This window comes from Lepidochelys kempii, chromosome 2 (genome assembly GCF_965140285.1).
Source record: "Lepidochelys kempii isolate rLepKem1 chromosome 2, rLepKem1.hap1, whole genome shotgun sequence".
In the NCBI taxonomy this organism is placed as follows: Eukaryota; Metazoa; Chordata; order Testudines; family Cheloniidae; genus Lepidochelys; species Lepidochelys kempii.
The window spans coordinates 182679337-182692889 of NC_136381.1; the positions used below are offsets into that span (position 1 = coordinate 182679337).

At 38.0% G+C, this 13553-nt stretch overlaps 1 protein-coding gene across 16 annotated transcripts in view; it reads right to left on the minus strand.

The window, feature by feature from the left end:
* BBS9 (Bardet-Biedl syndrome 9) overlaps positions 1-13553 on the minus strand; it is a 437000-nt gene that overhangs the window by 290694 nt on the left and 132753 nt on the right. The gene's annotated exons all lie outside the window — the stretch shown is intronic.

The following is a 13553-nucleotide window of genomic DNA, read 5'->3' on the forward strand; positions in this document are numbered from 1 at the left end:
CAATACTGACATCTCCCTGTATCACAGAGATTAAATGAAGGAAATCATGCGCAAAAGTCTCATTTTAAAGAAAGAAAAAATCCATTGCAGTTACGGTACTTCCTGGACTTTGAGCAGAGAACACTGTAATATTTTGTTTGGAGATGACAGAGTTCTTTCATCCCCACTTCGCAATTGAAAGATTACTTATGGATACCGCCATTCTAGTTAGTCTGTTATTGAGATTGGTTTCCATAAAAAGGTAGTCACTAAAACGGATTAACTGTATGCAGCTCAACTCCATCTTTTGGCTTCCTGAAATAGGAAGTAAGATGAGCTATCGTATCTGTTGATGGAAATATCATGGCCTGTATGTCTAAGTGAAAGTGCACCCGGTGTTCTTGAGACTGGTTCTTCCAAGTCAGTTATGTCTGAGATAAACAGCAACTGAGTTCTTATGTGAATAAGGTACTGAGGATATATGTATGCCCAGTGATACTAACAAACACTTCACTTGAAGTAAAAAGTTGCCACATGGATACTGCTTGCCAAATTCCTGAAGGCTGAAGCTAATGCAAACTTACATCCCTTTGTTACTCTGTGCAGTGAATTGCTGGAACAATTAATATATTAGAGCTGAGACTGTGCAGTTGGTATGGAATACCAAAACTTTCTGCCTTCCCTTGCTGGCAGTAACAGCTTTTTCCTCTGATTTTGACACAATAAAAGGAGCATTGAATGTTTCCTGTCAATAATTTAAACTTCAGCAGTGTCCTAAACTTGGCACTCTATATGCTAATCTTCATCGAGAAATGCATCCAATGAAGTGAGCTGAAGCTCACAAAACCTTATGCTCAAATATATTTGTTAGTCTCTAAGGTGACACAAGTTCTCCTTTTCTTTTTGCGGATACAGACTAACACGGCTGCTACTCTGAAACCTCTCTTGTCATGGACTCTGACGCCCCATTCCTGGGAGCTACTGTTATAGGAACTGCAGATTAGTTCCTTTTTCACTCCATCAAATGTAGACAGGATTTAGCTCTCCCAATCTCTGCAGTGATCCCTATTCCTATTGGTCTAAGGCTTTGGTACAGGATTTGACCTTAAAAGTGGTTACCATTATATGGTGCCTCAGCACATCTATGCATTGGTTCGACAGTGCTTCAATCCACACAGGGTTAGCGATGCAAAACAACTGTAACCAGGGCCTTGAGGCTTTAACATTTTGTGCCATCAAAACACAGGTACATTTCACACAGAATACCTTGCTTTTCAGTGGTTGTACATGTTCCTCATAACAAAATACTTGTTTGCTCCAGTATTGTTCATCAGTTGAAGATAGTGCATTGTAAGCTGAAGAATGTTGTGTGAAGGTTTTGTCTGTCACTGGAGCAAGTAATTGCTACTGGAATAAAATACAGAATTCTTGTGCCAGCCATCTTAATATATACTTCTCAAGAGTGACCAGCATCTTTTGGATGCCTTTGGAATATCTCTTGAAGCAACTGGGGTGGGGGGGAACTCTGATAACATCCTAATGAAGCCATACTTAAAGCTAAATAGATCCTATGCAAAAAGAAATATAATCCTATTCTGAATGCAGTAAAACATAGTACTTTAATTATTTTTAAATACCCACTAAGCTACTTTTAGTGGCTATTAAAATACTATATCTAGCAGAAAAAGCAATAAAACAAAAGAAGCTATATATAACTCCTCAAAAAAACTGCATATTTAGTTAAACCAACGATTTATGTGTTAGGTGTAGATCTCAGTGATATTATCAGGGGAAAATGACTATTACACCAACGGGTGTGACAGATAGCCTTTGAGTCATGCATGGTGAACTCTAATGCTTTTGCTTTGAGGTAAAAGTCCTTATTAATCAAACTATGAATCATTCCAACAATGGCATGTTTCTGGGGCCATGTGTGTCAAAAGTATGAATCTAGAGAGACTACTCGATCATCTATGACTGGTTCTGAGGTCTTTATCAGTCAATTAATAGACAAGGAAAGGAGTTAAGTGGCTTGGGCAAAGAATTATGGACCTTACTGCCATTCTAAATTTATTTTAATGAATAAATGTAATGACTTTTCTAACCACCTCCATAACTTTTGTTCAGTGTCCTATGCATTGAAGGTCTAAAAAATAATCACAGCACATTTATCATTGAAGCTTATTTAATTCTATACTCTTCCAGTAATAACTATTTTAAAGCACTTCAGAAGTTGGATAATAATCCAGGGTTCAAAGTTCTTGTTTTTTTAAAGACAGACAGATTAACTACATTTGTTTAAAATACTGTAGGTGACACATACTTATTTGACATCTCGCCAGCACCACCATTCACTGCCCTTCTAAGAGACTAAGATTTAGATATAGGCACATAAGGATCTTCCTGAACGAAATCAATGCTAGTGAAGCAAGCCAGGTGAGAGGAAAGATCATTAAAAGAAAGAAGCTCCTGATTCACACCTGTAACATCTTTTGTGTCAGCTGATCATGGAGTTGAGTTAGCAGCAGTTTTCAAAGTAGTAAATTACTGGCTTTAATCTCTGGATGTATGATGCTGAGAAAGGGATGTTTGAGAAAACAGATTTAGAAACTGAGTTAGAAATGGTGACCAAAACAAAGGTGAGACAGATGTCCATATGTAGCAAACTACAAAGTCCATTTTGTTTTGTGAGCACCATTTTATTGTAAGATTGTGCTGTGCCTATACTTTTGCCTTTTAACCTCCATTTTATATGGAAACCTCCCAGGCCATTAATATAGAGGGACGCCCATTCAAATGGAAGCACCCTCCCTAAGACAATGAGCTAACTGTCCCCACGCTGAGGAACCAGTTCAACTAAGTCAGCTTGTAACCAAGCAATGGATCACCTGACAAGCAACATGAAGTCACTGAGGAGAGTAACCTGACAGCGTGGGACTGGAACCCTCTAAAAGGGCAGCTCTCTTCCCAGCAATCTTAGAAAGTGGAGCAGAAACAGGACCAGAAGCAAACAAGGTTGATCAGGAGCTGAGAATCCTGAACCCCCTGAAAACCGACTGACCAAATCCAAAGGGCTCTTGGTATGGTGAGGAAAGTGAGCCAGTATTTGTGTGCAAGTTTTGTTGTTTTTTATGGATCTGTGTATATCTCTTGTGCTGTCTCAGAGTAAAGGGTGTGTATGTGTTTATAAGTTTCTTTGAGGAGACTCTGTGTTGCTTGCTTTCACTGTCACATAGTCCATGGAGAGGGAAATAGTAAACCAGCAGGTCCACAGTTTTAGAGGAACTCTGGGAGTGGGCAACAGGTACTGGGAGGCTTGTGAGAGCTAACACCAGTTTCAGAGCCTTGGAAACTGGTCTCCACTACCAAGAGGGAGTGTCACACACAGGATCCGCACCTGGAGTGCGTATCTAGACATAGAGAGCCAGACAGATAGTGCCTAAACTCTGCCCAGCCGCAGCAAGCCAAGAGCACATGGGACAAGATCTGAGTCCAGTACAGCAGCTTGGTAAGTGTAATAAAAATGTAATAAAAGGCAAAAGGAAAATTCCATGAATGTTTATGATTCTTGTATTCTCAAGATTCTCAGTCATTTGTCAGAGAATTGATAGTTTACATGCCTAAGCTATAATAGGAACTCTCATTCTGAAGTCAAGTGTCATGAAAACTAAACAGAAAAATAATGATGTAGCTAGGGAACAAACAAGCTATTTTTACAATTTTGCCTTCCCCTACACACTGTTATTTATCATCCTAGATCATATAAGGCCAGTGGAAAATGGAGCATAAATCAAGGAAAGGGAGTGTGTGTAAATTTGGCATAAAGCTCCTCTTTCTACTCCCCTAATCTGGAAGCTGCTGTCTACCCCCATTATGGTAGTCGTTTAGTGCCTGGAATGTAAAACCAATAACAATAGCGAAATCCTAGTGGACTTCATGGAATCTCTGGCACTTCTTCCTTTTCAGGGTAAAAACTCTGGCTGAGGTAGGGATTTGATTTATTCATTTTAAGGTTGATTTGTTTGAGGGTATTTATTTATCTGAGGGTATAAACATTTATTTATTTATTGCACTGGTTTGGGGAGAACAGGGTATCATTGTTGTGAGTGGAAAGGCCTTCTTGAAGAAGAAAGTTCTACAACATATCCTAAAATCTATGGATTGGTCTAATCTCCTCTGGAAATTTATTCCATAGCCAGATCCCCTTTACCAAGAATGCTTTATCCCCAGCTCTTACATGCTTTGTCCTGAGTTCTGTGACTTGTATTGACCCTGAGAAATACAAGTGTCTCAACTATTTGCTGAGGATGGTAGTCAGGGAGGTCTTCAAGATCGAATGAGGATTTCTTGAGGATTGGGTGAACTACTGCATTTTTCAAGGAGTTTGGAAGGCATGCTTCTCAGATAAAGGCATTGACTATTTCAATTAGTAGTGGGTACCAGGATGCATTTCCTAGGTTGTGGTTTTAAGAGCTTCTTGAGCTTCAGCATGCATGATTGGGCCAAATCCGGTCAGGGGCAGTACAGTGGTGTGACGCTATATGATTGAATACCACTGATATTACCACTCTTATACAATTGCAACAAATCTTATATAAATTATGTCATGTAAGGTATCAGTGGAAAAGTTATGATTTGCTAAGTACGATTATCCTGTTTACATGCATCTATCATCTTTGTATCTGAAGTTAGGAATATTGGTATGTACTGGTATCTTATATATGTGTTGTATTCCTGAATAACACCCCACAGATAGAATTTACATTAAGGCCAGACAGCTATGTATTGATGGCCCAATGACACTTAGCTCTCACAATAAGCCAATAGAAGAAACTCGTTCTGCCCAGATAGCTCTTCCTGCAGACCCCTCAGACTCAAGGGGTTAACAACCGTCCCCTATGGTTCAGTAAACCATGTAAGGACATGTGATTGCTCATGTGAACCTGGACTCCATCTTGGGCCAGTAATTTTCCAGGCACCTGGGCTGTGAGCTTTGTTTGAGACAGTAAAATTCCAGCACATGGTAAAGTATATAAAAAGATACTTGAGACATCTCCATTTTGTCTCATTGCTCTGGATTGGATTTCTAACAAGGAAGCTTTGGTTAAGGACTGATGACCCCCAATATGTTTGAGTAATTCCAAAGAAACTCTTGTAAGATAGCACTTTATTATATCACTGCTATGATCTATGAACTTTGAAAAATCGCTTGTATGTACAGTAGAACCTCAGAATTACAAACACCTTGGGAATGGAGGTTGTTCATAACTATGAATAAAACGTTATGGTTGTTCTCTCAAAAGTTTACAACTGAACATTGACTTAATACAACTTTGAAATTTTATTATGCAGAAGAAAAATGCTGCTTTTAACCATCTTAATTTAAATGAAACAAGGACAGAAACAGTTTCCTTACCTTGTCAAGTCTCTTTTTTTTAAACTTTCCCTTTATTTTTTTAGTCATTTACTTTTAACACAATACTGCATTTGTTTTTTGGGGGACAGGGTGGGATATCTCTGCTGCTGCCTGATTGTGTACTTCTGGTTCCAATGAGGTGTGTGGCTGACTGGTCAGTTCGTAAATCTGGTGTTCATAACTCTCAAGTTCTACTGAATATGATCATTAACCATTTTTAACTCTCTTCTTTTCTTTTATTATTAAACCGTTAGTTTTTAGTTACTAAAGGATTGGCATCAGCATGATTACTGGGTAAGATGTGAGTTATATATTGACCTGGACAAGTGGCTGATCACTTAGGATTAGAAGGACCTTATATTTAATAAAAATGGTTTTCAGTAACCAATCATAGAGTCTAGTGTCTGGTTGGTGAGCCAAGGGCTGCAATGGCCAGGGAAACTGTGGTGAGACAAAAGTTCACTTTTGTTACTGGCTTGGTATAATCTAATGATAGAATAACCATCATTTTGGGTTTCAGAGTAGCAGCCATGTTAGTCTGTATTCACAAAAAGAACAGGAGTACTTGTGGCACCTTAGAGACTAACAAATTTATTTGAGCATAAGCTTTTGCGAGCTACAGCTCACTTCATCGGATGCATTCAGTGAGTCTGCCCCATTTCTCAGTGATCTCTCCTGAAGTTGGCATTCTCAGCTGTGACCCACTGAGGCACAGTGACAAGTGAATAATATGCTGTGTACACAGCACTGATACCAGGCACAAACTGCAGCAGCCTGAGGGCTATTCTAACTTATGCCTGTTGCTAATAGCCCCATTGGCTCAAAACAGCAGACAGAGAATAGGCATAATCCCTGTGCCAGCAACAGGTGTCAGGCCCTTGGGAGCCTCTATGCTGGCTCTACATTGCAAGATTGTATAAAATTGTATGTTAGCATAGAATCATAGGACTGGAAGAAACCTCGATAGGTTATCTAGTCCAGTCCCCTGCACTGAGGCAGGACTAAGTATTATCTAGACTATGCCTGACAGGTGTTTTCTTAACTTCTCTTAAACACCTCCAATGAAGGAAATTCCACAGTTTCCCTAGATAACTTTTTCCAGTGCTTTAACTATCCTTACAGTTAGGAAGTTTTTCCTAACATCTAACTTAAATCTCCCTTACTGCAATTTAAGCCCATTACTTCTTGTCCTGTCTTCAGTGGTTAAGGAAAACAATGTATCACCCTCCTCTTTATAACAACCTTTTACATACTTGAAGACTTATGTCTCATTTTAGTCTTACTTTCTCCAAACTAAACAAACCCAGTTTTTTCAACCTTTCCTCATAGGTCATTTTTCTAGACCTTTAATCATTTTTGTTGCTCCCCTCTGGACTTTCTTCAATTTGTCCACATCTTTCCCCAAGTTTGGTGACAGAACCAGAACAATACTCCTTTTGCAGTCTTATCCGTGCTGAGTAGAGTGGAAAAATTTGTTCTTGTGTCTTGCTATCAATACTCCTGCTAATACATCCCAGAATAATTTTTGCTCTTTTTGCAACAGTATTGCATTGTTGACATATTTAGTTTGTGATCCACTATAACCCGCAGATCCTTTTCTAGGTAGTCATGTTGCATTTGTTCAATTTGTATTTGATTATTCCTTCCTAAATTTAGTATTTTGATTTTGTCCTTATTGAATTTAACCCTATTTATTTCCGACCATTTCTCCTATCGGTCAAAATAATTTTGAATGCTAACCCTGTTCTCCAAAGCTTGCAACCCCTCCCAGCTTGATATCATCTGCAAATTTTATAAGCATACTCTCTTTACCATTGTCCAAATCATTTATGAAGATATTGAACAGAACTGGACAGATCCCTGCAGGACCCTACTTGATATGCCCTTCCAGCTTGATTGTGAATCACTGATAACTATTCTCCAAGAAAACTTTTCCAACCAGTTGTGTGCCCACCTTATAATAGGTTCATCTAGGCTATACTTCTCTAGTTGGTTTATGAGGGGGGTCACATGACAATATCTAAAGCCTTACTAAAGTAGAGAGCTATCACATCTACTGCTTGACATGGCAGTTTCATTGTGTTTCACTTTTAAAGAACAACTATGTATACTATTGGCTTTTTAAGAAAACACCTGATATAAAAAGAAAAGGAGTACTTGTGGCACCTTAGAGACTAACAAATTTATTTGAGCATAAGCTTTCGTCACGAAAGCTTATGCTCAAATAAATTTGTTAGTCTCTAAGATGCCACAAGTACTCCTTTTCTTTTTGCGAATACAGACTAACATGGCTGCTACTCTGAAACCTGATAAAAAGCAACTATGATCTAGCTTGCAACTCTAATCAAGTTCATTAATTCCGCACCCCTGAACAGCACTCGTCTCATGCTAAAATATAGAATAAACAGATTTTTAGAAAAGTCTCCAGAAAGAGAAAGCTATGATACAGTGAGCTTTCAAAGTTAGATCTATGGAGCAAAAATAGTCCCTTCTGAGTCCACATGAATAAGTTAATTTTAGAGGCACCACAGGCACACTAAATGTCTGTTATGTTTCTTGAGATTTGAGCAGAATGTGAAATTAATCTGAATTTTTGGACAGAACATACAAAGCTAGGATCTCTTTGAACTCACCTTGTTTAACAAGAACAACTGCAGGGAATTTTCATTCTAGCCTTGTTATATTACAGCTTTTTTTCCATTAGCATACCTAACAAGGAGATTTGTGAACAAGCAAGACTGTTGAAACCTTGTCAAGCAAGTATTTTAATATTTAAAATGCCATGTGGCAATTCTTGTTCATTTCATGACTAAACTTGATATACAATCAGACAAAATTAGTTTCGGATGCAAGTCATTATCAGGATGTCAAACAACATGTTGAGTCTGAAGCTGAATCAGACAACTCTGAAGGTCTGGCATCTTTAACTGAAAAACAATATTCAATTAATTGTTGACAAATATCCAGGTTTATGTACATTTTTCCAGGCGTCCTTTTTGGCTAACAAATTTGCTCAGTTTCTAGGACAGATCCTCAGATGGTTCAAATGACATTGTTCCAGTGAAGTCAATAGAACTACACTGATTTACAACAGGTGAGAATTTGGCTGTCAGTGTTCAAGATAGTTTGCAGCATAATCTCACTGGGACTATTGGGATTATTCAGTGGAGTAAGGCAATACTCAACATGAATAAGAGTATCAAAATCTGGCCACTGGTGTATTCTGCACTGTCCTAAAAAGGCTTAGTGATTTTTATGTATTCTTGCCAGAATGTACTTATGTATGATTAACTTTTGTTTATTTGTAATTTAATTTTATCCCATGCTGAATATAAATTTAAACTCTAGAGAATTGTTCCTTTGAAACAAAGTTGCTATAGGTAAGAGTGGAAACACAGTCTCCATCAGAATTCTATAATGCCTTATCTGTTTAATGCTTTTGCACTTGATTTTTTTAAAAAGGAAATCATGCAAAAAACACTACAGGCCCAATTACTCAGTCCTTACTCAAGTAAAATTCTCCATGATATTAATTGGTACCCCATCACGAGTAAAGACTGCATTTAAATCATGTTTGTCTCAGGAAGTTCAAAGTCAAGATTTCTAGAGAGACACACAAACTCTGACCTAGTGCATGTATATTAAAACGGGTGGGGGGACACTTACTACACTACTAAAAAAATACCATGCAAGATCACATAGCATTCAGCAAATAATATGAAGAAACTGACTTTCCCCACATAACCATAGAAGTATTTTGTTAAGTCTGTTGTTCTCAAACAATATGCCACCAACACAACTTGAGTATGCCATGAGATTCAAGTTCAGTGAGAAACACACACAAAAAGAAAAGAACTGTTCTTTCCCATATGTAGTCTAAGCTAGGGAGCAAGTCAAGACTGTACCCTGGAACAATATCCATTCCATCACATGAAATTCTCAGTGAAGATGGGAAATGGTCAGGTATATCTAATAGGGATGGAGAGATATTTGAGCTCTGAAATAACCCTCATTCGCCTCTCTTCTGTCACATACTGATACCAGTAGTGAGGAATATAGGGTTGCAACAACATATAAAGACCTTTTTTTTTTTTTTTTAACAGCCATCTTGGTTTCAGGATATTTGTGGACCTGGATGCTCTTTCCATCACTGGCTGATTTTGACAGCAGACCACATGATGTTCTATTTTGAACATGGATGTTTGGTGGGGTTGGAGATTTAAGGCTTTATTTGTGCATGATTAAAAGAACAGAAGTTTTAATTAATATAACCTATTTGTGCAAAAAAGTATTCAAGTGTAAAGTTAAATTCACTGAAACGTAAATCTAAATAAATGCCTGCTCTAAAGTTCCATTGTTTAATGACACAATCAGTCAGTGCTCTGAAGACATGTGCAGAGTTCACCATCAGCCCACAATACAGAAGCACTGCCAGAAGATCTGCACTTCTATTGGACCAATCTGTGGATAAACGTAGGTAGGCCTCAAATAGTGAGGACATGAATGAGGACAGCATCAAAAAGCTCAACTCTTTTGCAAGGAATCAGAGTGGGCAACTTGCAAATATTTTCAAAACCTTAAACGTCTACCTGTGTTACAGAGGCCCATTGGTGCCAACTGCAAAGGATTCACTGTTCTTTACAAGCAACTCATGTCTCAGACTTGACGAACTCACTACACCTAATATGCCACTTTCATGGTATTTATCTATCTAGAGTAATATGTGAGATCTCAAAGCTTGACACTTACCAATACTGATAATCATTGCAACATGCATATACAGGGAATATTTAAGGAATAATGTAATTATACTAAAAATTATGCCCATATGGTCTTAGTGTGAGTCGCTAGGGAACAGTATGACTCAGTGATGGCATTCAATTGGGAGGGAGTTATCACCTCTTCCTAGTCAGTGGATTACATAATGTTTTGCTCAATTGTCCATCATGGCACCAACCCAGCAAAGTCAATGGAAAACCATCAAAGAAACTATAAACATTGAAACTGCTTGGAAGTGAAAAGGAACTATATGGCTGTGAAGGAATAGCCCTGTCTGTGATTAAAGATAAAAGGCTGATTCAGTATAGCACAAGGTGGAGAGAAACTTCCATTAATTGATGAGGTACCTTGAATGAGTGGGGGTGCTTCACAAATAATTGGGTCATGGCCCCTTGTGGCCAGCAAATGCTACAAGAGACTGAACTTTGGGGTGAGAATCTATTTCCTTAGATAGGAAAGAGTACTTGAGTGGCTGAAAGCTAACACCCAGTTGGCACAGGCAAGACTCCCTTACATTGGAGACAGGTGGAAACAAGATGACTCACAGCCTTTGGTGCCCCAAGAATTGTCACAAGCTGAAAGGAGGAGGACTTCTTTGGGCCAATTATGTTGCTGTCAGGACAGATGGAATGGCTATAACGACAGGAACATGAAGGGACTGGGATCATTGGTGAAGGAAAGAAAAAGAAATCCATTGATACTGGTGACTCCCTGCACTCTTCATATTAAATGCTGTATTACCACAACAGTGCCCACTGAACTTAGGTAAGTGTTTGGGCAGTTGTGAAAATGACACAGCCTCAAAAAGTAAACAACCAGAAGTCTCACCATTTTTGGTTTCTTGCATAAAGGAACAGGCCATCAGAGCTAATTACTACATACAGAAGTAAGATGGCTTTCTCTTGGGCAATGTTCCTTGTTCAAAGTAAGGGAGAACTCATAGTATTTCAGGAAGAACCAATGTTTGTTGACCTTCTAATAGATGATTTTTGGTGCCAATACTGCTAGTTATGTGAACCAACTCAATGCAAGTTTAGGCATATGGTAGATTTCATATGAAATTAACTTTTTGAAGATGATATTTAGATGCCGGAAGTCTGGAATCAGATATATTCCCATTCACTGCTGATGCAGACTTAACTGGAGAAACCTGGAGATACATTGGAAAGAGTAATCTATGACCAGCTCTCCATCACTGCAAGTAACAGAGTTATATTAGGTGAGAAACTCACACGAAACATACATAAATCTGTTCAAGCTGTGATGCATGTGCAGACTCCCTCAAGGAGCAAAAACAACTAGCCAAGATAAACAGAGCATATGCTAAAGATAAAGTAGAGTGAATGGCATTGGACAAATTCTAGGTGCTTATAGAGAAAACACAGTGAAATTGTATAACTCAAGCTGTGTTACTGTGTTGCTGTTTGCAACTAAGTATTCCTGAGAGATTAGCTTTTCAACAAGGATGGAAATAAAGAACAACATAAGAGAACAACTGAAGTCTGGAAAAAAGCAACTGAGTTTGCACTAACAGCCATTGAACTCCAGTTCTAGCAACTCTAACAAAAAAGCAAGTTAGGTTTCCCCACTAATGGCAAGTAAGGACTTTTAAATTTAGAAAGGAACGGCTTAAAATGTGTGAATTAAAGTATGCTACCAGTCAAACAATGTAGAGAACCATTACATTAGGTAGTATTTCATTTTTTATAGTGGTCCAGGAGCACCACTATAAGATATAGTGTTAAGTTATACAGTTAAGACTGAGGCAAGCTTACCGTTTAATAGCCAATTTTTCCTAAGTTTTAGTCTATGTTTTATGGTTATGCGAGGAAAGATGTGCAAAGGAACAGAGTTAAGTTGCCATGAAATCCCTACATTCTGTATGATTAAAATCTTTACAATGAAGTTATGAATTCTGAGACAAATTCCTGTGATACACTACTCAAATACAGAAGGCCCAAAGACTCAAATATTTCAGCTTGGTTGTACAGGATCGACTATAGCAGAGATATCACTGAAAGGGACTCTATCCCACTCCTCACAAAAGATCTCTGTAGTAAAGCATCCATAATCCTCCCTATCCCTTCCCCCAAAATTGGCATTGTATGGGCATTCTAGACATGGCTGATGGGCCCCTGCACCATTTAGATCTACTGGGCTAAAATCCATGTGGACTAAAAGGACCAAATGGCATATCCATTTCTTCCCCCATGACATCTATTAGTGACTCCAGCTAACACATGAAAATCCTAACAATGCAGGTCAAGATGCCAAGATCTGGTTCCTTGTCTGGCAATTAAGACTTCAGCTATTATCAAGCTACAAAAAAAGCTTTTAGTTTGGATGGCTGAAAACATATTATAAAGAACACATTACCCTTTCAAGCAAACGCACAACGCAAGTGAGTATTACACACACCACACACAATTTACAAAAATACACACAGAATGCTTCAGTCTTGTTCCATATTTATAGCCTTTTTTAAGCGGACAAACCTTTACACAACCTCATGTGCTGCTCAGTTTTCCATACATTTGTCAGACAAAATCCCTTCTTAAAATGAGAGCTATATCGTATCCTGCTGCGTTTGGTCCTTTCAACCACTGCTCAGGGCACTATAAATCACAGACACACAAATCCATCAGTTGTGACCCACTATTTTCATGGTAACCTCATGAGAGAATGACATTTTTTTCTTCTGTTGTTCATCATGATTTTATACTTTCCAGTGTAATAGCTCTTTTCTTCCAGTCTAAGAGAGATATGTAGCTGCTACAATTGCCAGTATTGAATCAAATCTATTACAACTACATTTATAGGACACTAATACAAAAAGAATAATTACACCAGACAAGATTAAACAGGAAGACAGAAAACACAATCAAAAGAAAACCTCTCACTATTATAGACAGTTGAAGGCTATCTATATGTTTTTCTCCCATCATGTAGAGGTAAGATTGCCATTTCCTTATAATGGACCCATTAATAGTTTTATTATACACTGAGGCAGGATGTATCAAGTTCTACATCTCCAAGGACTAATAAAAAAAGATTAGATCATAAAAATGTATTTTTACAAAGGAAATAAGTGTGGTTTGATTAATTTTCTCTGGTTCAGCAGATTGTATTTTCACTCAAATAAGTAACTTTGTATCTAATTAATTTGTAAAGCTAAAAATTAGCATTTAAATTCCACATGCATTATGGAAATCATGATTTAGAAGTTCATTCTGAATATATACGCCATGACATAAAAGGAATGCAAAGATAAAAAATTACACACAATTCATTTAAAACAGATACCAACATATTTGGGAAGTAAACTGTACGAAGCATCATTAGGCCTATATTTCTCTCTCTCTCACACCCCCACACACAC